Below are 22,044 nucleotides of genomic sequence, written 5' to 3'. Positions count from 1 at the left end.
CTCGGTGTGCAACTGCTGAGCGGATGAAAGAATGATTTCACGGCACACGCGACGAGGGGTTTTGCACTGACATCCACTGGCTGACGACTGGTATTTAAACCAGCACTAATGTGGCCGTGAAAATAGCCACCCACCTGTGTGCATCCGGGAAGCCGCAGAAAACGAGAGGGATCTGCTGCTCGCGGGGGCAGGCCCCAGCTTCCAGGCACGTCCAGAAATGCGTCTCTGCGTCTTTGAGGTGAGGCCAGTTACCTGTGTGCAGAAGTGATGTATCTTCTGGCTGGAAGCTGTGAAATCCGGGGTGCAGGTTTCCGAGGCTCCTTCTGCCCGAGCCATGGAGGCTGGTAACAAAGCTGGTGGGGGGCTCCTAGCCAGCCCCCCGGAGGTTACACCACTGGGAAGAGAAGCAGGCCTTTATTGTCTGACGCCGCTGGGCTGTGCTATCGCAGCACCCCTAGTCCGTCCCGACGGATGGAGAGACCGGAAAGGCAGCCAGCACGTCAGCCGGAGGGGCGCAAGCCTTGTCCACAACCTGCTTTCCGTGCCTCTGGTCTACGTGGGTTTTGAACGGCAATCTGTTTCCGGTTTGCCTCTAGCTTGATGTCTGTGTTCTCTCTGATGAGCAGGACGAATGCTGGGGGGACATCCCTGCCGACAGCAAAGCCCTAAGCCGGCTTGGCTGGTCTGCCTCTCACAGCCCCTAGAAAGCTCCCACGATAAACCTCCTTCTGCTGTGTCCATCTTTTTTCGTCTGCAAAGAGGGTTTTCTGTGGCTTGTGTGACGCTCAGGGCAGCACCAAGGAGGGCCGGTGTCCCTTTAACCTACGCGTGTTATTTTTGGGGTGTGTGCAAGGATTTGCTCGTGAGAAACAGAACTATCGAAAACAGGTGGTGCAGATAAGGGAGCTGCTGTCTCCGCTGGGTGCTTTGGGCACATTCCAGATGTGGTGTTGTAAGCAAACGGGGTGTTCCGTCCCGCACCGGGGACTGTGTGGGCGGTGGGGTGGCGGCTTTTGCCATTGCCGGGCGGAGACTTTGCAAGGCGATGTCATATGGATGCTGGCAGGGCCATTTGTGACTGTCGCTCGCCATGGACAAGGTTCCCGTGGGGAGAGCGGGACTCAATGAGCATGTTGGTCAGTCTGTTCACTTCGGGCCGCGGAGGCGCCATGGCCGGACCGGCCACGAGTAACGGTGAGTGCTCCGACCGGGTGCATTTATCGAATGGCCGTAGGGATCTGAAGAACTGGATTTCAACCTCATCTAGGAAAATGTTTGCAAATTCTCCAGACAAACCCCACGGCCAGTGGGCAATCGCCTTCATTGTGCTACGGCCCCTGAAGCCTGAGAGTGGGTCCGAGGCAGAAATCTCATTATCAAAGGTAGAGAACGTGCCCTGGCCAATGGAAGAGCCTGTCAGCTCCTGTCGGCACCCGTATCCGCGTCCGTCTGGTTTCTCCCGCCCACCTGCCCCAGCCCAGTCTTTCTCCTCTTAGAAAATAGCATCTTCACTCCTCCCACTGTGTCAGGAGCCCTTCACACTCCGCCTGGAACGCTCGCGTCTCATCACCCACGCTGCCACACCTGGGTCAAGGCCACCCACGTCCCCTGGGCTGTTGCCGTCACCTCCTCACTGACTCTCCGGCCCCGTTTAACCTCCTCCTGCCCTGCATTCCCGCCTGGCAGCAAGAGATCGTGGGAGAACGCTAGGTAGGTCCTGGTCCAGCTCCCTTTTCAGTCCCTCAAAGACACCACCTCCCAGAGTCAGCCCCAGCTTCCTACGTGGTCTACGCCAGGGGGTCCCGTGTGCCTCCCCCAGGGCGCGTGGCAACGTCTAGGGACGTTTTCGGTGGTCACACCGGGGAGAGCTGTTACTGGCATCTCGCGGGCGGAGGCCAGAGATGCTGCTTAACATCTCGCCACGCACAGGACGACCCCCCACAGAACCATTCACCCCCCGCATCACGGGTGCCAAGCCTGAGAAACCTCGGCACACGAGAACATTGACCTCCCTGCCGTTTGCTGTCTGCCTGGAAGAGCGAAGGGGGCAGGGCACTTTCGTGTCATGAGGAAGATGACACGAACGTGGCCACTTAGCTGGTCTTGTCTCTGCCATCGGGTCGGAGGGGCCCACGTAGGCCACAGCTCTCCGTTAGGCGTGCAAATCTGTGTTCACACGCATTCCTTTGTTGGGTTGTTTCCCGCACGAATGTCTGCAGGTAGGTACCCCAGGGCCATTGTCCTAACCTCAGAACGCCGTCGTGGTGCCGGGCACGTGGGTCTTCCTGCCCTGCCACCCTTTGTGAGTGGCCGTCATCGCCGCTGTCACTGCGAGGCTCCTGCAATTTCCAGGCATCCGGAAAGGAAAGTGGTGGCTTAAGGGGCCCTTCTTTTTTTTTTTTTTTTTTTTACCATTTTTAAACATTTTCTTCACGTGTATTTATTTTTGAGACAGAGAGACAGAGTATGAGCAGGGGAGGGGCAGAGAGAGAGGGAGACACCGAATGGGAAGCAGGCTCCGGGCTCCGAGCCGTCAGCACAGAGCCCGACGCGGGGCTCGAACTCACGCGAGATCACGTGAGATCTCGCGAGATCGTGACCCGAGCCGAAGTCGGACGCTCAATACTTGGGGGCAGTGCTGGAGGCACCCAAGCAGCAGTCCCCCCGCCTTGCCACTGGGAACGTGGTCCCCAGACTGGCAGTTCCAGCATCCCTGAAGGGTGTCGGGAACACAGAACTCAGGCCCCACCGGAGATGTACTGAGTCAGGATGTGCATTTTAACCAGATCCCCGGGCGGTCAGAGACTGGGATCGAAGGTGCCCGGGTGATTCTGATGTGCGGCCGAGGTTGAGAAGCCCGGGTCCCGTGACGTAGAGGCTCTGCTTCACGTGGCTGTTTGTCCAGAGCCAAACTGGTCCATCGGTCCACACTGTGTCCCTAGCTGCCAAGGCCCAGCCTGATAATCCCGCGGTGGACCTCCCTCGTTCGCGGCGCTGGCCTTGCCGATTCTGTTTCATCCTTAGTGAGCCGTCGCTGCGGTCTCTGTGGCCCTCGTTAAACTTGGCCCCGACCACGCTGGGGCTCGCAGCGATTGTCCAAACACTGAACTTCAAACAAACAGAGAGAAAATAACATCTGCTTAATCCTTTGTGATAAGCCGCCTTTATCAGACCCCACTGCTCTCAGCCGGCATCGGCCTGTCAGATGGCCCCCTTTTACACGCTGTAAATAAACATCACCTGTTTGTGCAGGATGACACGGGGGCAGCTCCTGCTACTGGTGTTATCGGGGAGGAAGCACTAGGTTGGGCGTGTGAGTGTTTGGACGTGAACCGCCAAAGGATAATCACCGCCGCGCGGGACGGGCTCCGGGGTAACCAGATGGCAGCCGCGGCCGGCTTTGTTGAGACCTGCGTGGTTATTGCTTCCTGGAAGGTGCATGGCTGAGAAAGGGGACTTTCACCTCTTCCTGCCTCGGTGGCCCCCTTGTCAGCGTCTAGACTTCGTGCTCACAATGGCAGGGGCTTCCGGATCCCGCCGTCTGTCTGTTGCCAGTTTCCGAGGCCGCATATCTAAATCGGGATTTCCTGGATTCCCAGAGTCTTAGGGTTGGAAGGGCCCGGAGTACAGCAAGGCCGGCCTTCTCTCTCTCTACAGAAGGGAGGACAAAAGGGCAGGTCAGGACGTGCCAGGCCAGCATTGTTCTAGACCGAGATGCCCCCCCCCCCCCCGTCCTGCTGGATGTGAGCAGGGGCCCTGCATCCCGGGTTGGGTCTGGGGGCAGACCAGTTGGGCCTGATACCAGGGTGCGTCTCATGAGTAGTGTGGGCAGTGGCGGCCAGGCTTTCGCCTTGACTCCGGTTTCTGTGCGGACCTAGCTGTGCGTCCTCTAAGTGCGGAATCTGGCACGGTCTTTCTCATGCCTGATGGTGCATCCGTGTCCCCCGAGGGTCTTGTTAAAATGCTGCTCCTGGTTCACCAGGTCTGGGAGCCTCATTTCTAACCAGTCTGCAGTCGATGCGGACGTTCCCGCCACAGGGCTGGTAGTTTGAGTAGGGGTCCCCAAATCCATTGTGTTGAGGCCAGAGAGTGAAAGGTTGGGGGGGGGGGGTAGTGTGTCCTTTTCCCCCACTGAGCCCACAATGCTGGCCTGAGGCGACCGATGCTCTTGTCTGGGCTCCAGCCAGCAGGTGGACAGGAGGGCCACCTTGATGGTGCCCTACGTGGGGGACACACAAAGCCACACCTGCAGAGCTCCGCAGCCCTGTCCATCCCCTCTCCTTCAGCCTTGGCTGGGACTGTGGCCACCTGAGCTAAAAGAAGGTGGAAGGGGGGCTGTGGCCATTGTGGGCCTGCCAGCTTGTCCTTCTCACCACCGGGAGCCCAGAGCTGGCACAGAAGAGGTCCGACCACCTGCCGGAGGGTCACATGGAGACAGGTATGGCCATCCCAGCGTCCCGGTTGTGCAAAGCCACCACCGTGCAAATGTCACCACACAGATGACCACCCTCAAGAGAGCAGACAGCTCCCAGCTGAGCCCAGCCCGGCTCGCAGAATTGTGTGCAAATAGGACAGTGGCTGGGCTTGGCCACCGCGTTTGGGCTGGTTTGTTCTGCCACGACAGATGACTGAAACAGCGGCCATATAATTTATTGTGCAACCAGAATATTGTGAGAGGTAAAGGGCGCCACGGCCATACCACGTCTGGCCCCAGAAAGCGAAGGTGCCTGGTCGCTCTGGTGACAAACAGCCCCGTGACCAATCAGTGAGCACTTCCTACACGAGGGCTGTCCCCGAGATTCTTACTGATGCAAGTGGTAGAAACCAAACTCTTGACGGTTTAAGGCACGATGACTGTCTGTGGACGCAGAAAGCCTCAGGCGGTGCTCACACTGTGTCCAGGGGCTCACTTTCTCTTCATCTCTGCCTTGCTTTTTTTTTTTTTTTAGTTACATAATTTTATTTAATGTTTTATTTTTGAGAGAAAGAGACAGAGCATAAGTGGGGAGGGCCAGAGACAGAGGGAGACACAGAATCCGAAGCAGGCTCCAGGCTCTGAGCTGTCAGCACAGAGCCCGACGCGGGGCTCGAACTCACGAACCACGAGATCGTGACCTGAGCCGAAGTCGGACGCTTCACCGACTGAGCCACCCAGGTGCCCCTCTGCTTTGCTTCTTTGGGTTTCCTTCTTTTTCCGGCTCTCCCCAGAAGCAGCAAGGCGAACCCCTAGCAACACTGAGCTCTCCCAAAGGCCTGGGATGGAGTGGAGCCTGTGCTGTGGCACCGATCGGCCACGTTGGGCATGTGCCATGAACCAATCACTCTGGCAGGAATGGTGATACCCTGCTGGGCCAGACCTGAGTCTCAAGGACACCTCAGGTCAGGGTGGGGTCAACTCCATCCTTCCCTTTAGGGCAGAGAGGGAGCCACCGAGGAGAACCTGGGCTCTGTTCTGGAACACAGGAATGGAGGTGGTGCGGGTGCAGAGGGCCCCCGTCCCGAGTCCCGTGTGGCTGCATTTCGGCGAGTAGACTCTTCCTGCAGAATTTCTACGAGGACCCCAGCCGTGGACGTGGCCATAGGCCCATAGATGGTTCTGGGGAAGGTACTAACGTGCCAGCACACCGTTGGGGCCCGGCTGGAAAGCAGCTCACGGTGGGGCTACTTGGAAGGGAGACTGTCATCACCGGAGCATCACCGAATCAGAAGAGGGAGAAATGACCTTTAGAAGCTGTGTCCCGACACCTTCTAGCGCAAAGCTGACCCCAGCCTCACTCAGAGCCCAGACCCGAGAGGTAGCTGACTGGGTTCTCAAGCTCCCCACGGACGCACAGGGGAAGTCCCGAGGCCCTCCTGGGGCAAGGGGAGGGGGCCCACGACGGCCAGAACACACTCACTCGGGCCTGCAGCCCTGCCGGGTGTCATGTTCCCACCCGCTGAGGCATTTGGTCCAGGCACCATGTTGAGGCATCAGAACGGCGAGCTTCTGCCCCTAATTTTGCTGCTTTATAGTAGAATGAGTGGTGTTTCATTCGCAGGGGCCTTCTCCTGGCCCCCGTGCTCCAGTCATGCCGGCTGTCCTCGGCCCACGGAGGCTCTGGGACATGCCCTCGGCGTCCCTCGCCACCCCCCTCACTGTCCCCTTCAACTGAATGATTCTCACTGGCCCTGCGTGTGGGTCTCCACTCCTGCTTCCGTTCCTTGTTGCGTCGCTTAGTGGTTAACTCAGCTGCTTAAAGCAGCACCTGACTACGGCCTTGGCTCTGGAGACCTGCATTCAGCAGCTGCGTGGCTCAGGATTGCGGCCAGCGTGGCTGGGGCTGTGTGGCCTGAGGCCTCAACTGCGGCCGTCCCGGGTCCTCGGTAACACCGAGGGGCAGTGTGGGCCGTCGGGGGCTCAGTCACAGGGGCGAGTGTGGCCGTCCGGGGCCTAATCACACGGCTGAGTGACCGGTTGTTGGGTGAGTGGGGGAGGGGCTCAGCTGAGTGGCCAGCTGGTCCACACTCCCTGCCTCATGGCCATTGGGTTCTGAACACGTGCGTCCCCCCCAGGGAGTCCTCCTAGACCCAGCTTTTCTAGGTCACTTGCGGGCCAAGAAGTCTCAAGACACATTTTAAAACTATAGTGACCTGGGGTGCCTGGGTGGCTCAGTCGGTGAAGCATCCGACTTCGGCTCATGTCATGATCTCGTGGTCCGTGGGTTCGAGCCCCGCGTCAGGCTCTGTGCTGACAGCTCGGAGCCTGGAGCCTGTTTCAGATTCTGTGTCTCCCTCTTTCTCTGACTCTCCCCTGTTCATGCTCTCTCTCTGTCTCAAAAATAAATAAAAATGTTAAAAAAAAAATTTTAAACTATAGTGACCTAAGTGCAAATGGAAACACACCTTATCCAAAAGGGTGGAGGTGGGGAGACCGACGCCTGCAGGACAGGAGTGGAGGCTGAGCCTTCAGAGAGAAAGGGCCAACAGCAGCCACCCAGCTCCCACCTTGGGAAGCCAGCCAAGGAGGAGGAATTCAAGCCTAAAGCAACTAGAAGAAAATGAGTAATTTTAAAAAGTTGAGCAGAAATCCATGAGATTTAAAAGGGGAAGACGAGAGAAAATCAGCAAGACCTAAAAAAAAAAAAAAAAAAAAAAAGGCTGGTCCTGTGAGCAGCTGGGTATGATCTACAAGCCCGGAGCCAGGTTACCCAAGAAAGCAAGAGGGAGAACAGGAAATGCCCGACATCTGAGAGGAGAGCACTGCTCCCTCGGACTCTGGTGGACGTTAAGAGGAGAAAAAAGGGACTCTGAGCCACACTGGGCTCACCGGCTTGGTGACTGGGATGCACTGGGCCCATGGCTTAGGAAGCGGAGAGGGCGGGGTTAGGAGGAGCTCCACCCCCATGGCTCTGCTGGGTCAGGGCGCTCGCAGGGCCCGCCCAGGCTCCAGGAGGGGAGCTCCGTGAACGTTTCTTCCAGGAGGAGCCTGTGGGATGGGTGCTGCTGTTGAGCCCTGGGAAATGCAGCCTGCTGCACTCCATGCCACCTCTTCCAGGAAGGCTTCCTTGTCACCCCCCTAGACAGCCCCACCTTGGTGCCCAGAGGGGTTTAGTTAGTACCTATGAAATCCTCATTTCTCAACCCTGGCTGCAGAGCAGTGTCATCTGGGAAGCTTTTGACAAACAGCCAGCTCTGGGCCCCAGAGATTCGGACTTGAGTGGTCTGTGCTGGGGCCTGGGTATCTCTTGGAGTGTCTTCTGGGTGATTCTACTCACAGCAGGGCTGAGAACCGCTGTGGCGAACGAATGAATTTCCAAGTGATTTGTCGGGATGAAGTGTTCTGGCCAAACAGTACAAGAGCAGCAATTATTTAGAAACTAAATATTGATAGAGCAGCATAGCAAAGAGAAGCAAACGGGAAAACATGAGTATAAAAGGGATTAAAAACATGGAAGAAGGGGGAGGGAGGAGGGAAGCAGTGGGGGTGGGGGGCATGTGGTCAGCTGGGACGATTGATGTGAGCACCCAGCGTGGGGTGTCCGAGCCCCCGGTGCAGACCTGAGGCCAGGTGAGAGTAAGGAGGGAAAGCGTTTGCCTGGCGGAAGTTGGGCCCAGGCTCCCGATTCTTCCTGTCGCTCAGGTTTCAGAACAGACACAGGACAATGCATGCTCAACCAAGTTTGTTTTTTTTTCCCTTCTACTAACTCAGTTATTTTTTTGTTTTTTGTTTTCCCTTCTACTAACTCAGCACTTTAAAAGTGTTTCAAGGGGCGCCTGGGTGGCGCAGTCGGTTAAGCGTCCGACTTCAGCCAGGTCACGATCTCACGGTCCGTGAGTTCGAGCCCCGCGTCGGGCTCTGGGCTGATGGCTCCGAGCCTGGAGCCTGTTTCCGATTCTGTGTCTCCCTCTCTCTCTGCCCCTCCCCCGTTCATGCTCTGTCTCTCTCTGTCCCAAAAATAAATAAACGTTTAAAAAAAAAAAAAAAAAGTGTTTCAAGGAGCACCTGGGTGGCTCAGTCGGTTAAGTGACTTCAGCTCAGGTAACGATCTCACGGTTCGTGAGTTCAAGCCTCACATCAGGCTCTGTGCTGACTGTGGAGCCTGCTTGGGATTCTCGTTCTCTCCTCTCTCTCTGGCCTCCCCCACTCGTGCTGCCTCTCTCTCAAAATAAGTAAACTTAAAAAAAAATGTGTTTTTAAATAAATAAAAATGTTGTGGGATGTTTCAAGGTATTTTTCTTCCTGGACTGGCCATTTAAAACTCGGGCTACATTTCTGTATGTGAAAAGTCATGTACACAGACACACACAAGTACACACATGTGCACACATTCAAATAGGATAGCAAAGTTACTGTGGAGAGAAGTCTCTAGAGGCTTGCCACAGGGCTCTGCACTTAGCCCTGCCCTACTCACCGTTCTTTTTGTTGTGGTAAGAAGCACACACCATGAAATCTATTTTATCCATTTTTAAATGCACAGTCCAGTGATGTTAACCATGTGCACACTGTTGTGCGGCAGACCCACTCATTATTTTTATGTAGACTTGGCTGAAGACCGTTTCGTCAGACCGTGGAGTTCACAAAGCTCAGAAATAATTCTCCTGAGATGCTTCAGGAAGTAATAGTTCAAAAGATAGTAGACAGTTATGTCCAGAGCATCTCTAAAACCCCTCAACTTAGGACCTGGCATTTAGCAGGTGCTTAAATAAATGTCTATGAACTAAATTAATGGTAGGCAGTTGGAATGAAGGACCCAAAGTGATGATATTCAACAGAAGCATGTAAAATCCTCGTGTAGATGTAAAACCAGAAAGATCTAGAATCTAAAGTCTGGCTCAGGAAGCAAGAAATGTTGCCCAGCCTTTTAAAAATTTGAAATACTATGGGGCGGCCAGGTGGCTCCGCCGGTTAAGCATCCGCCTTCGGCTCAGGTCACGATCTCATGGTTCGTGGGTGGGTTCGAGCCCCCATTGGTCTCTGTGCTGACGGCTCAGAGCCTGGAGCCTGTTTCCGATTCTGTGTCTCCCTCTCGCTCTGCCCCTCCCCGTCTCATGCTCTGTCTCTCTGTGTCTCTCAAAAGTAAATAAACATTAAAAAAAATTTTTTTAATAAAAATAAATAAATAAATAAACATTTGAAATACTTCGAGCCTCCAGGTGAGTGCAGAGAATAAAGAAACCAATAACAGGGGCGCCTGGGTGGCGCAGTCGGTTGAGCGTCCGACTTCAGCCAGGTCACGATCTCGCGGTCTGTGAGTTCGAGCCCCGCGTCAGGCTCTGGGCTGATGGCTCAGAGCCTGGAGCCTGTTTCCGATTCTGTGTCTCCCTCTCTCTCTGCCCCTCCCCCGTTCATGCTCTGTCTCTCTCTCTCTGTCCCAAAAATAAATTAAAAAAAACGTTGAGGAAGGAATTAAAAAAAAAAAAAAAAAAGAAACCAATAACAATGTACTGACGACCCAGGCTTAACCAACACTAGCATTTCTCGTTGCATATCTGGATGCTATTTTCATGAAAGAAAACGTTACGGATGCCCTGGAATCTTCCACGTACCTCTCCCTGGTCCACTCACTCCATGTTCCTTCTCTAGACTTGGCCACCACCTCGATGTTGGCATCTGTCATTCCCAGGCATGTTTTTGTATCTGGCTGCACGTGGATTCATCCAGGACACAACACGAAGGTGGCTTTGCATGTCCTTACGCTGTGTATAAATGGTTTCCTATTGGACGTTTCCTTCTGCAAGTTGCTTTGCTGGCTGCACACGAGGCTTCGAGATTCTTCTGTGGCAATGATGGAGCTCTCTCGTTTGAGCTGGCCGCTGTGGAGCGCCTTCGCGGATGAGTGTCCTCCCCGCTGAGGGACGGGCACGTCCTTGCAGAGCATTGGTGACTGTCCCGCCGGGTGAAGGTCCATACGGACGAGAGCCAGCCGGTGCTCCCGGTGACTCATCTACTCGAATCTCTGCCATTGAGGGTTGGAGGCCACTGGTGGTTTGTTTGGCCTTTGTGGGTCAAGCTCCCTCTGGATAAAATTTTTATTATTTTTTTGGTTAGAATATGATTTTATCAAATGACTGATTTGGTTGACTCATTTCTTTTTTTAAACTTTTTAAATGTTTATTTATTTTTGAGACAGAGAGAGACAGAGAGCAAGCAGGGGAGGGGCAGAGAGGAAGGGAGACACAGAATCCGAAGCAGGCTCCAGGCTCCGAGCTGTCAGCACAGACCCCAACGTGGGGCTCGAACCCGAACTGCGAGGTCAGGACCTGAGCCAAAGTCGGATGCTGAACCGACGGAGCCGCCCGGGCGCCCCTGGTTGACTCATTTCTCCCTGACTTGAACAGGCAAGTTGGTTGACCTGAGTCATTGGTTAACCGGCTACTTCTCAGTCGTGGCTGCGCCTCAGAATGACCCACGAAGCTTGCAGCAGACACCACGGCCTGCCTCCAGTGCCCGGATCCCGCCCCCGTGTCTCTGGGATGGGGCCTGGATGCGGTGCCTTTTCAAAACCTCCCCAGGTGCTTTTCGAATGAGACAAGCCGGGGTGGAAGATGACTGCCTTGGCCTGAACAGCTGCCACGGGGGGTGAGCAGTGTGCTGGGGGCAGCATTTGGCTCTGACTGTTCCAAGGCCATTTGGTCTTCTCAGCGAGGAGAAGGGTCGGCTGCCACAGTTGTTGAGTGTGACGTGGGCGAAGCCACTGATGGATTGGGCCGTTTGCAGTGGGTCAGATGTTCCAGCCTGGGGCAGGGCAGCTGCGCTGAGACACTGGCAGGGCGAGACAGGGCGGATGCTCGCGGAAGCCCCAGGGCGCCCGACGACAGAGGGACCCTTCTCAAAGGCCTGATCAGGGCAGAGCCTCGGTGCACGTCGTCAGGGGCGCACAGCACTTAGCAGCCTGCCTGCTTTCCTGGACTGTCTCAGCTGGTCTTTGTCCCCAAGGAGAGGGGCTGCGAGGTTGGAAAGCCTATATTCATGTTGCCCGTGACGGAACGGGAGCTCCGGGTGAAGCGGGTCCAGCAATGTGTCACCGTTAGCAAGCAGCACGTGGACGAGAACGCACTTATCTGCTCAAGATCCCACGTGCTGGACATCCAGATCCGACTTGCCAAACACTCTGGAAACCAAAGTCAATTCTGGCCTGTTCTCACCCTGAATGACCTCCGTCACCTTCCTGCCTCTCCTCGTCCGCTTCCATTTTCTCTCCTGGGACGGATCAGTGGGGGTGGCGGGGGGAGGGTAACGAAAGAAAAGGAACCCAAGCCTCTCTGATGGCCCCTCTTTGCAAATTCCACCCCGAGCATGCCAGGAGAGAGGTGAGATTTTAGATCCGAGTTTCCCGTCCTTTTCACGTACGACGTCAAAACATGCCTCAGACCTCTCCGGTAGCCCTCGTCCTTTTAATATCAGCGGGTTAAGGAATACACGCCTACCAACAATGCCGTTTGTGAATTTGTAGCACTCTTGATTTAGAAAATCCATCTTTGCAATAACGTGCACTTTGACAAATACTGGTCCAATTCATACGGGCAAGATATTTTCTGTAAAGATGCTTTTGCTATTATCCTAAGGAAGCACCTGCGTTTTTTAGAGGTGCATAATTATGTAGGAAAGGAGTGGCCCAAAGTCAGGGGTGCGTGGTGGGGTCACACACCGGGGAACGTACTTGGTAGGTGTGCGGGAGCTCGTCAGGCTATTTGCCTACTTCCATACGTCAATTTTCGTAACAAAATGAAAGTAAAGAGCATGGTTGGCCCGATATGAATTTGCAGCCCCTTAAAATAATTTTGTCTCTTCCTTACTCTGACATCAGTAGCCGGTGGATTGGAACCAGTGGTTTTAGATTACTGGTGAATCCTGTCAACCAGGCTTTGGTTTCGTTTTGTTCTTCATCTCTTCGGTCAAAAAGCACAGAGCGATGCTGGTACCCGTATTTGCTCACAAACCCAGATTTTCCCGTTCCGTTCTGCACGGACCGATCGATCCCTACCACTTGTTAGGCTCTGGGGTGGGATTACTGAGATCCAGAGACGCAGTCCCTCCCCCAGCGGGGTCGCATCACATGGGACATGGGTGCTGAACAGGTCAAACAGGTGGTTAATAAAGTCGTTGCGAGAATACAGAACGTTGGAAGAAAAGGAGCGGGTTCCGCCTGAGGGTGCATGATGGGGGAGTCTCATCAGGCCCCGGGCAGGGAGGCTTCCTGGAAGAAGTGACATTTCAGTTGAGAACTGAACGGCCAGTAGGAGCTTGTCAAGCCCAGAGACCCCTGCATTCCAGAGAGCCCCAGGCTCCCCGCTCCCTGCTGTCCGTGGCCCAGGCGCTAGGGTGGAGGAACTCACCGCTCAGCATAATCCCCCCCCCCCCCCCAGAGAGCGGCAGGAATCCCTGCCCGCCACCCTCCACCCCTTCCTTGTCAACAGCTGGCCCTTAACAAGTGACTAATCTTTAGCATGTTTGATATGAAGCGGACAGCCAAAATAATCACCTGTCAGGGATTCTCTCTCCATAAAGACACGGCAGTGATCAGGTTTCAGAGTGCGCAGGCAGCGTGAACCCCGGGAGCTCACCCTTCACACAGGGCATTGACCTTCCTTGACTGCCTGGGATGGACCGCATCGAGCCACAGCTCATATTTCCTGGGCCTTTCGTTGCGAGATGAAATGCAAGGAGGCCGGCAGTGATAAAAAGATAGCGCTGAGCGGGCTGCGTGGTGCGGAGCCCTGCCCGCCGCAAGGTGTTCCGGAACCAGCCAGGGAGTTCATGTGTTTGAGAATTTTCTAGGTGCCAGGCACCACGCTCTGCACTCTGTCTGTGTCGTCAGCTTGACTCCTTCAGATTCTTGGATTTGGAGATTTCTCATGTCGAAGCCTGAACTCTGGATCCCCCGCCCCAACGTCCGCTCTCCCTGCATTCTTGCCAAATCACTTGGGCCAATACCGCGGTGGCCGCCTCCAGAGCTCGCTCGACCCTCCCAGCCCTCACCCGGTCTGTGAGCAAATCGCGTGGATGTGCACCCACTCCTGCGTGGGCAGCTACCACGCTGGACCAAACCTACACCACCCCTCCCCCGCCTTGTTGCCTCCATCTCCCCTGCTGGCTTCCTGGTGCCCGCCCACACCCGCCGCAGCCTGCTTCCAGCCCAGAAGTCGGTGGCGCTGCCCACAGCAGCAGCGTGGTCTCTCCAGGGTCCACAGGGCCCTCCTCCTCTCCTTCAATCCTACCTCAGCTCGTCCGTACCCCTGCCCCCTTTCCTTCTAGATTTTTCTCCATAGTCATATTGTTGGGTTATGGAATCAGTAGCTCAGCACTTGTTTTCCTCTCTGGCTCCTGTGTTTTGCCTGTGTCGCCCTTTGCTGAATGCGCAGTGCTAGGCCCTCGACTACGACCTGGAACGGAAGGACTGTGGCTCCAAGCCAGACCGCCTGGGTTTGCGCTCCGGCGCTGCCACTTCCTGGCTGGGGAATCCTCGCCAAAAGCTTCCTGGTGTTTTATGCGGGAGGCTGGCTGGTCCACGGTATCCAATACCCGTGACCCCACTTTCCTAGCACACCCCAGCACCACCCCCGTGGCCTTCAGGGCGCCAGGCACAGGTGGGTTCTGGCCGAGGGGGTTCGGGCAGAGACGACGGGGCCAGCGCGGGCGGGAGCCAATGACCCCGGCGATCTGCAGCGGCCACGCTCAGAGATGGTGAGATTCAAGGCAAGCAGAGCCACCCGGCCCTGAGCACGAATCCCCAGGACTCACCATCGGGGATCTGGACCCAGAGACTTAAATCTCTGTCCCCTGGGTCCAGTAATTCTGCCTCTAGGGGCTGAGCCCGGAAACTATCTGAGATGCACACAGAGGTTTGTGCACGAACGTGGGCTGTTTCTCACCGCAGTTATGACGAGGGTAAACTTAGGGGTAATGTCAGTGTCTGAAATGAGGGAATTTGATCATAAGTTGTGAATGAAAAGCCAAGCGAGGGAAAGTTGTGCGGCCGTTGACTGGAATTTGCCTCGTGAGGACCCTGAAGACCCCCTCCAACCTCTCAGCAGCTGTGAACAGCGTTCCATGTGCTGTTCCATGAATGTGTACTCTGTATGTCTGTGCAGAGGGTGAGACTCCCGTGTAATTTAAAAATAGATCAAACTATGCAGTGGTCACACCTTAGCAGTGACATCACTGGTGATTCCTATTTTCTACGTATTCTGTATTTTCCACATTTTCTAACATAACAAGCGCATTACTTCTGTAATTGATAGGAGATAGTACTTAGCACCTTGCGCCCTCTCCGAGACATGGGTCACTGTGGCTCAAACGCAGCAAGTTCAACCGGCCCTCTTACCTGGTATCTCCCAAGAGCCTTGAAAGGCATGATTATGTCACCTTTAAAATAACCCCATGGGGCGCCTGGGTGGCTCAGTCGGTTGAGTGGCCGACTTCAGCTCAGGTCATGATCTCGCGGTCTGTGAGTTCGAGCCCCGCGTCCGGCTCTGTGCTGATAGCTCAGAGCCTGGAACCTGTTTCATATTCTGTGTCTCCCTCTCTCTCTGACCCTCCGCCGTTCATGCTCTGTCTCTCTCTGTCTCAAAAATAAATAAATGGTAAAAAAAAAATTAAAAAAAAAATAACCCCATGGATGGACGAGACCCACTGACATGTTGAATGACAGTTCTTTTTAATGTTTGTTTTTGAGAGACAAGGAGACAGAGAGTGAGTGGGGAGGGGCAGAGAGAGAGGGAGACACGGAATCCAAAGCAGGTTCCAGGCTCTGAGCTGTCAGCACAGAGCCCGATGCAGGGCTCGAACTCGGGAATGGCGAGATCATGACCTGAACTGAAGTTGGACGCTTAACCCACTGAGCCACTCAGGCGCCCCTAACGACGGTTCTTTAGCAAATGACTCATGCCTGGGGTTCCCGAGAGGAGACTAGGAATAAACACGTGAGCAAAGGAACGAGCTACAACAAAGAGCTCTTGGGGGCAGGGGTCCTCCTGCAAGATTGGCTGCGACCCCAGCTTGGGCCAGTGGGCCAGGAAGGATGCACCCCACTGCCTTCACCGTGGAAATGATAAAGGGGCCCCTTGGAGAGAGAGGTGAGGCCACTCACCCAGAATCACTCGTCTTGTAAGTGGCATCTTCCTGGGCCCTTGAATCTGTGCCTTCCTGGGACATCACACCCCAGGGTGGGTATTAACTGGGGAGAGAGGGGTGTTGCCAGCCAGAGGGGCAGCAGGGGTAGGGGATGCCCGAGCACTGGGAAAGCTGGGATTTGCAAAAGTGAGGTTGCGAGCCCTCCCGTGATGGAGGTGCTGTGTCCTGGGCACGCCCCAGAGCTCCAGGGGGCTGACCAGACGCTCTCAGTGGCTCCCTCAGAGACGTCACTCCTGCTCAGCCTGACGCCCCCACTCTGAGCCCTCCCCGTGCCCTCCTGCCAGCACAGCGGGACCTCCTCTCTATGCTGCCACCTCCTTGGCTCCGCAACTCCCGTTGGCACGGCCGCCACGTGCAGGACATTCTGCCTGCAGACCGGGTCTAAGCGGATGGCACCAGGTCACGCATATCCCACCGTCTGTGCCAGGTGACATCAGCTGATGGCTCTGGTTGATGTCAGTGTGTGCACCCAGGGCCCACCTCCACAGCCCAAATTCCTTACCATTCCCAGTACCGGTTCCCCTCCTATGGAATGAATTGTTACCCGCCCCCCACCCCCCACACACATAGGTTCATAGGTAGAAGCTCCAACCAACAATGAGAACGTTATTTTGAGTCGGGGCCTTTAAGTAGGTGATTCAGGGTAAGTGACGTCATAGAGGTGGGGCCCTTTCTGATGAAGTCGGCGTCCCCCAAGCAGAGGGAGAGATACCTGAGAGCTCTGTCTCTGAGCGTATGCACAGAGGAAAAGCCATGTGAAAGCCCGGCGAGCAGGGAGCCTGTCTCCAAGCCAAGGAGAGAGGCCTCACCAGGAAGTACCTTGCCGACATCTGTACCTTGGATTTAGGGTCTCCAGAATTGTGAGAAAAGAAATGTCTGTGATCCTCGGTGGCATTGTTGTCACCGCAGCCTGAGCAGACTCGGGCATCCCCTGTGGCCAACGGGGGTGCACGTCACGTACCCTCAGGGGGCCCCCCCTGACAAGCTCTGTCCTGCCCGGATTTCAGATCAGTGTTGGGTGACCCTCTGGCTAGAAATGGCTGACGCTCCCTCACTCAACAGCCAGTGTCTGAGGACAGGCTGCCCACCGGCCCCTCCGGCCTCCCCACCACTCTGGGACCTGTTCTAAAACTCCTTTCAAGCCCATGGGCGACCCCACAACAATCGATGCATTCCTTTTTTCCTCGAGTTAGAGGTGTTTTCACTGCAGTGAAAAAAACCCCAGGTAATGGAACGGCATTCTTATCTTTCCTGGTGTTGGAGCAGTTTGGCCCTTAAGATGGCAAAATGCTTTTGCTCTTCATGTGTCTGGATGAGGCAAGCAGCGACACACGGGTCCCCCAAGTGTTACTTTTCACCTTTTACCCCCCTGCCCCCCTTCGCTCATGGAGATGGGAAGAGAAGTGAGGGAACGATTCATTCTCCAGCTTAGCCTGGTTCCAGCCTCAATGGAAATGCATGGATTTTATCCAAAACGAGATGAACGGGAGGGCCTCGCGTTTGGGAGGCGGCCAGAAATGCTGTTGGAATGGGGCCCTTCTGCCACTGTCCCTGGGTTGTGGGGAAATGACCATCGTTTTTATTTTGCCAAGGGCCGGTCGCTTATCGCAAGGGCTGGAGGGCCAGGGGAAGTTCATTCCTCGTTGCCGTTTTGCTCTGCGGTGCTAAATTAGTAATGGAACAGCTTGGTCCGAAGGGTTTCTTCCCAGGATTTAATAAAAGGCACAGGTGTGGCTGAAAGGCACTCGGCCATGTGCAGCCGGGGGCAGCAGGAGAGCTGGCTCCAAGAGCTCCTATCTAGGTGCAATCAGCCTTGTTCTGATTTAGGGTGAGCTCGTTGCCAAGGACCAAAACACAAGGAACCCCTTTCTTTTGCAGTTTGGATGCTTTCTCGGGCTATGCATGTGTGTTGCTTCGCAGTAAAGGTCTAGTCGAATGCTCACTCCAAAACCTTTGACCAAACCTAAGAGAAGGAGTTGAAGTTGGGAAAAGAAAAAGTAGGCACAGTTTTGGCATCCATACAGTCCCATTAGGATCATTAAAGGTTGTTCCCCAGAAGAGAAATAAATGAAGGAAAGGATCTGGCGTGCCAGGAGAGTTTGTGGAATCACCATCCTCACCAGTGACATCGCCGCCATCACCATCACCACCACCACCATCATCATCATCACCATCAACGCCATCACCATCATGATTCCCGTCATCATCACCATCATCATCACCATCATCAACACCACCATCATCATCATCACTAACTTTATTTGACCACCTATGTGCCAGGAACCCTGCTCATGCCTCAATGTCCTTAGCACCTCCCTCTTATTTTTTTTCCGTGCGCTCTATTCAGTTTCTCTTCATGGCGCTTACCTCTTCTGGGCATTACGTCATAGATTTATTTGTTGACGTGTGTTTCCTCTGCCCTCTTTTGCCCAGAATGTGAACTCCACAAGGGCTTTTGTTTTATTGGCAATAGGACTCCCAGGATCTAGCCCAGGGCTTGTGACGTGAGAGGCGACCAGTAAATTGTAGTTGAATGAAAGGACATTAAGGACAACTCTGTGAGCTGATGCTGTCACACTGTCACCACAGGAGTGAGGGGAGTCAAGCTCACTGCAGCTACGTAGCTTGGCCAAGCGCGTCGGTATAGAGTTAGAATTCAGCATCAGGTAGTTACCGCAACCTCAGGTTCTTTAGCTTCTAGAACAAGCTGTACCTTAATCTTCGCCGGCGAATTAATGGCACATAGATCCTTTAAGACTTTTAAATCCCTACATCTCTGGTTATTTTTTCTAAAGCAAATGAAATGCATCTCCGTTCTCCAAAAGGAGGAAAAAGCGATCTCTAGGAGTGGACAACCACCCACATCTGCTTCTCTGCGTGACATAAACACCTGAGCTTGTGTTCTCCAAAAGACTTAATTAATGAGTTGACCAAGTCAGAACCATTTGCCCAAACCAAGGCAGGGATAAAACTTGATTGACAAGGGTCTAATTAACCCCCCATTTATAATCTAACAGCCTGAGATCTTTCAGGTCGTAAAGGACTTTGATCCTAGAAATTGTGCTAATCATAGTCCCCCACCCCCACCTCCTCCATTTCTGTCTGGCTTCCCTAACTTGAGGGTGGGTGCTGCAGAGGCAGGGCTTCAGGCCTTGTTGAAAAGAAATTAGTTCCCTGCAGTGGCCGAATGAGCTGTCTGTAAAAATAACAACAACCCCACATGGGGTCTTGAGATAGCAATCTGGCCATGGGCTCCCTCAGTGGGGACATCGTTTGCATAGTGATGCATGCCAGATGGTTCTGAGACAAATTCCAGTATCTGTGATGATGGAGGGGCTGCCACTCCTTGGGGTGGGCTCGTGGGGGTGGGGTGCACTGCTCTTGTGGGACTCTGGGAATGACCCTCGTTAGTGGTGTGTGGGGCGGGGATCCAAGTTAAACACTGGTGACAGACAATAGGGCGGAAATGATGCAGCGTGGTTGGAGAAGTGGGTTCTGAGAATGGTGTGGGCGTCGAGGGGCCAACAGGCAACACCCCGGGGTGTCCTCTCCCTGCTCCGCCTGAGAGGTCCAGAGAAGTGGGTCCAGATTTGGTGATTCCGGAGACCAGGGCATACTTTGTTTTGAATCAGGTGTATTGACATAGGCTTACCGACTTTTATTGTGTCTGTTAAGTACTTACAAAACAAGGGAACAAAGAGGTTGACAGAAGCAGCAAAAAATCCCTACGATCTACCTCCAAAACCAATTAACTTATTTTGAAAAGAACATCTCAACACACACAAAAAGTGGGAAGAATGTCATCACAGATGCAACATAGACCTTCTCAAGGAAGGGCGGTAGACGACCACGAGCAAATTTGTACATACTCACATCGCCCTTTTTTCTCTCATTCATCCTTTGGTGAAAATTGGTTGCAGATCCACCGAGCCCAAGGCCTGGTGTTTGTAGGGTGACAGTAAGTCCCTTTGGGCTGGGACAGTTAGGTTGAGGCGATTGCTAATTAATTAATGTTTACTAATTGGTTTTAATGTTTCCTCTCCCTCTCAAATGGGCTCCAGTTTGGATGCTCAATTATATGGTCACCCTGAGACTTTGGGGGCCTCTAGTGCAGACAGGGATCAAGACTTTAATTCTGCTCCGTGACCCTGGGGACATATTTTTAGTGCTCTTTCAAAATGCTTTCCTTGTGTATTTCAGTGAAGGAAGGGACAACCTGATACGCTGAGATTTGTTCTTTCCCTCTCTCTCTCTCTCTCAACAGCTTTGTTGAGATATCACTAACATGTAGAAAGTATAGATATTTATAGCGTATAACTTGATCTTTTGATATACGTACGCGTCGTGAAATTTCTTCCCCTTTCCTTTTCTTGTTCTACATGATGGTCTGAAATGTCCTTGTATAGATGAGCAAGCAGTGGAAGAGAGATTTTAATAAAACATGATGCATATCATTCTGTCCAAATTAGTCATGTGACTTAGAAAAGAGGGAGATCTCGAACTTTCCCCGCTTGCCTGCTATTGTGCTGGAAACTCACTGGATACTTAGCACCTCATTTCAGCAAATGGGGACACCGCACCAACAGACAACAGGATGTGGCCAAAACAGGGCGTCTACTTGTCTCTTCCCCGACTGAATTTTATTACTTACATGTTGCGTCTTGCTTACAGAGTCTAAATGACGGAAGAGACGCCTCGTTCCATCACCATCTCCCACGCTGCTCGTAGTCTGCGTGTACCCGTGTGCTAATGGAGAAGGGACGGGGAGTTTGATGCAAAGGGGGGTTGTCAAGACGAAAACCCAAATAGTCTCCATTGAACACAATCTTTATGTTCACGGAGTGAGAGATGGTGTGTCCCCTCGAACAGGACCGTGAACCATCCTGAACATTAGCTACATCTAAATGTCCCCAAGTGCTAGGTGATGACAGGGCTGGAGCTGCTGGCAACAACTGAGGCAGCCTCCCGAGGGCCTGCAGGCATCTCCCCTGCACACTGGGTCCACACACTGTCCAGGAGAGTGAAGGCAGCAGACACGGGCTGGTGCCCACCCCCCACCCCCAATAACCCACTTGACTCTAAAAATATTGGGTGTGATGGGGATTTTCGAGATTTTCTGGTCCAGGCTGCTCACCTACAGATGAGAAAATTCTACAAGGCCCAAGCAGGGGCGCTCCAGGCACTCGTGTTCTTGCCCAAGACTGTAGGTATTCAGTAATTTTTTTTAACCTAGGGTGGTCCCTGGGTTTGGCCAATCAAACGAGTTCCCCAGTGATGTGTTCCTCATCCTCCTCTGCCCTGCTCTGCCCTGCATGGGGTTGGGACTCAGTATGCCTGCCTCAAGCTGAGCAAAGCCTGTCCTCTGCCAAAACGTCACGTGGGCCAGGCCTTTGGCCTCAGGACCCCCATGGCGGCCGCCGGTGCTGGGTGGCTGGTGGAGTCAGGCCCTCCTCAAGGGAAACATCTGGGCGCACAGGCCTGAATTCTCCTTTCTGAGTGACCAGAGTGTTGAACAAAAACAAATACCTGCTCGGTGCATATTTCTTTCCTTTTGGGGGGGTTCAAGAAGAGTTGACGTTGGAGCCACAGTCGAAGACGTTGCCAAAACCATCAGAAGCTCTCTGAAGGAAAGGGTAGCCAGTTGCCAGCGTTGGAAGCAGCAGCCAAGATTTAGGAAGCTTAAATACCTAACCTGCCTTGATTTAGAGCCCTTTTAGGCTGACATTTAATATCGACTTGCCTGGTGGGCAGGTTTCTCGCAGTGTTTGGGGAAGGCTAAATGGGACTGGAACAGTGATGACCTCACCCAGAGCTCGGCGCCCTTCGGGTCTGGTGCCTCTTTGAGCTCAGAGCAGCTCAGTTTGTGGAACTCCCAGGCTGGCCCCACGTTCCCGGTGGGATTTGGAAAGCCCTGTGTTTATCCCTAGGGCGGAAGGGGGTGCTTTTGGTGGGGGGATGGTGCAGGCCCACCAAGGGAGATCGATGCAGACTACACAGCAGTCATTGGTCTGATCATGGAGAAGGCAGATGCAGGCCAGCCAGAGGCAGACCCAGGACCGAGGGGTGGATATTCTGGGGAGTCACCTTCCATGTATTGTTTGAATGATGACAGCCATCCAAAATGGAATACCTTGGTTAGAGAAAGGTCTGTCCCCACGGGAATTGTTCTGAGGCTTAGATGACCACTTGGCTGGAAACATTGTTAAAGGGTTTCAAAGGCTGGAAAGGGCGGGTGTGGGCTAAATGAAGTCTAAGGTCTGACAGCCGATCAATCCGCGAGAAAAAGGACATACTCACCAGCTTCTATTTAGGGGTCTCTGGTATATAGGAATCCCTCACTTAACTGGGGTTTCAAATAGGACTCTTAGCTAGCCGAAAAGCAACCAGGATCAGCAAGGAAATACCAAATGAGAATTGGGGACCTGTTGCTG

The sequence above is a fragment of the Herpailurus yagouaroundi genome, unplaced genomic scaffold, assembly GCF_014898765.1.
Source record: "Herpailurus yagouaroundi ecotype Mexico unplaced genomic scaffold, PumYag 190, whole genome shotgun sequence".
Lineage (NCBI taxonomy): Eukaryota > Metazoa > Chordata > Mammalia > Carnivora > Felidae > Herpailurus > Herpailurus yagouaroundi.
This window is presented reverse-complemented; position numbering follows the sequence as displayed.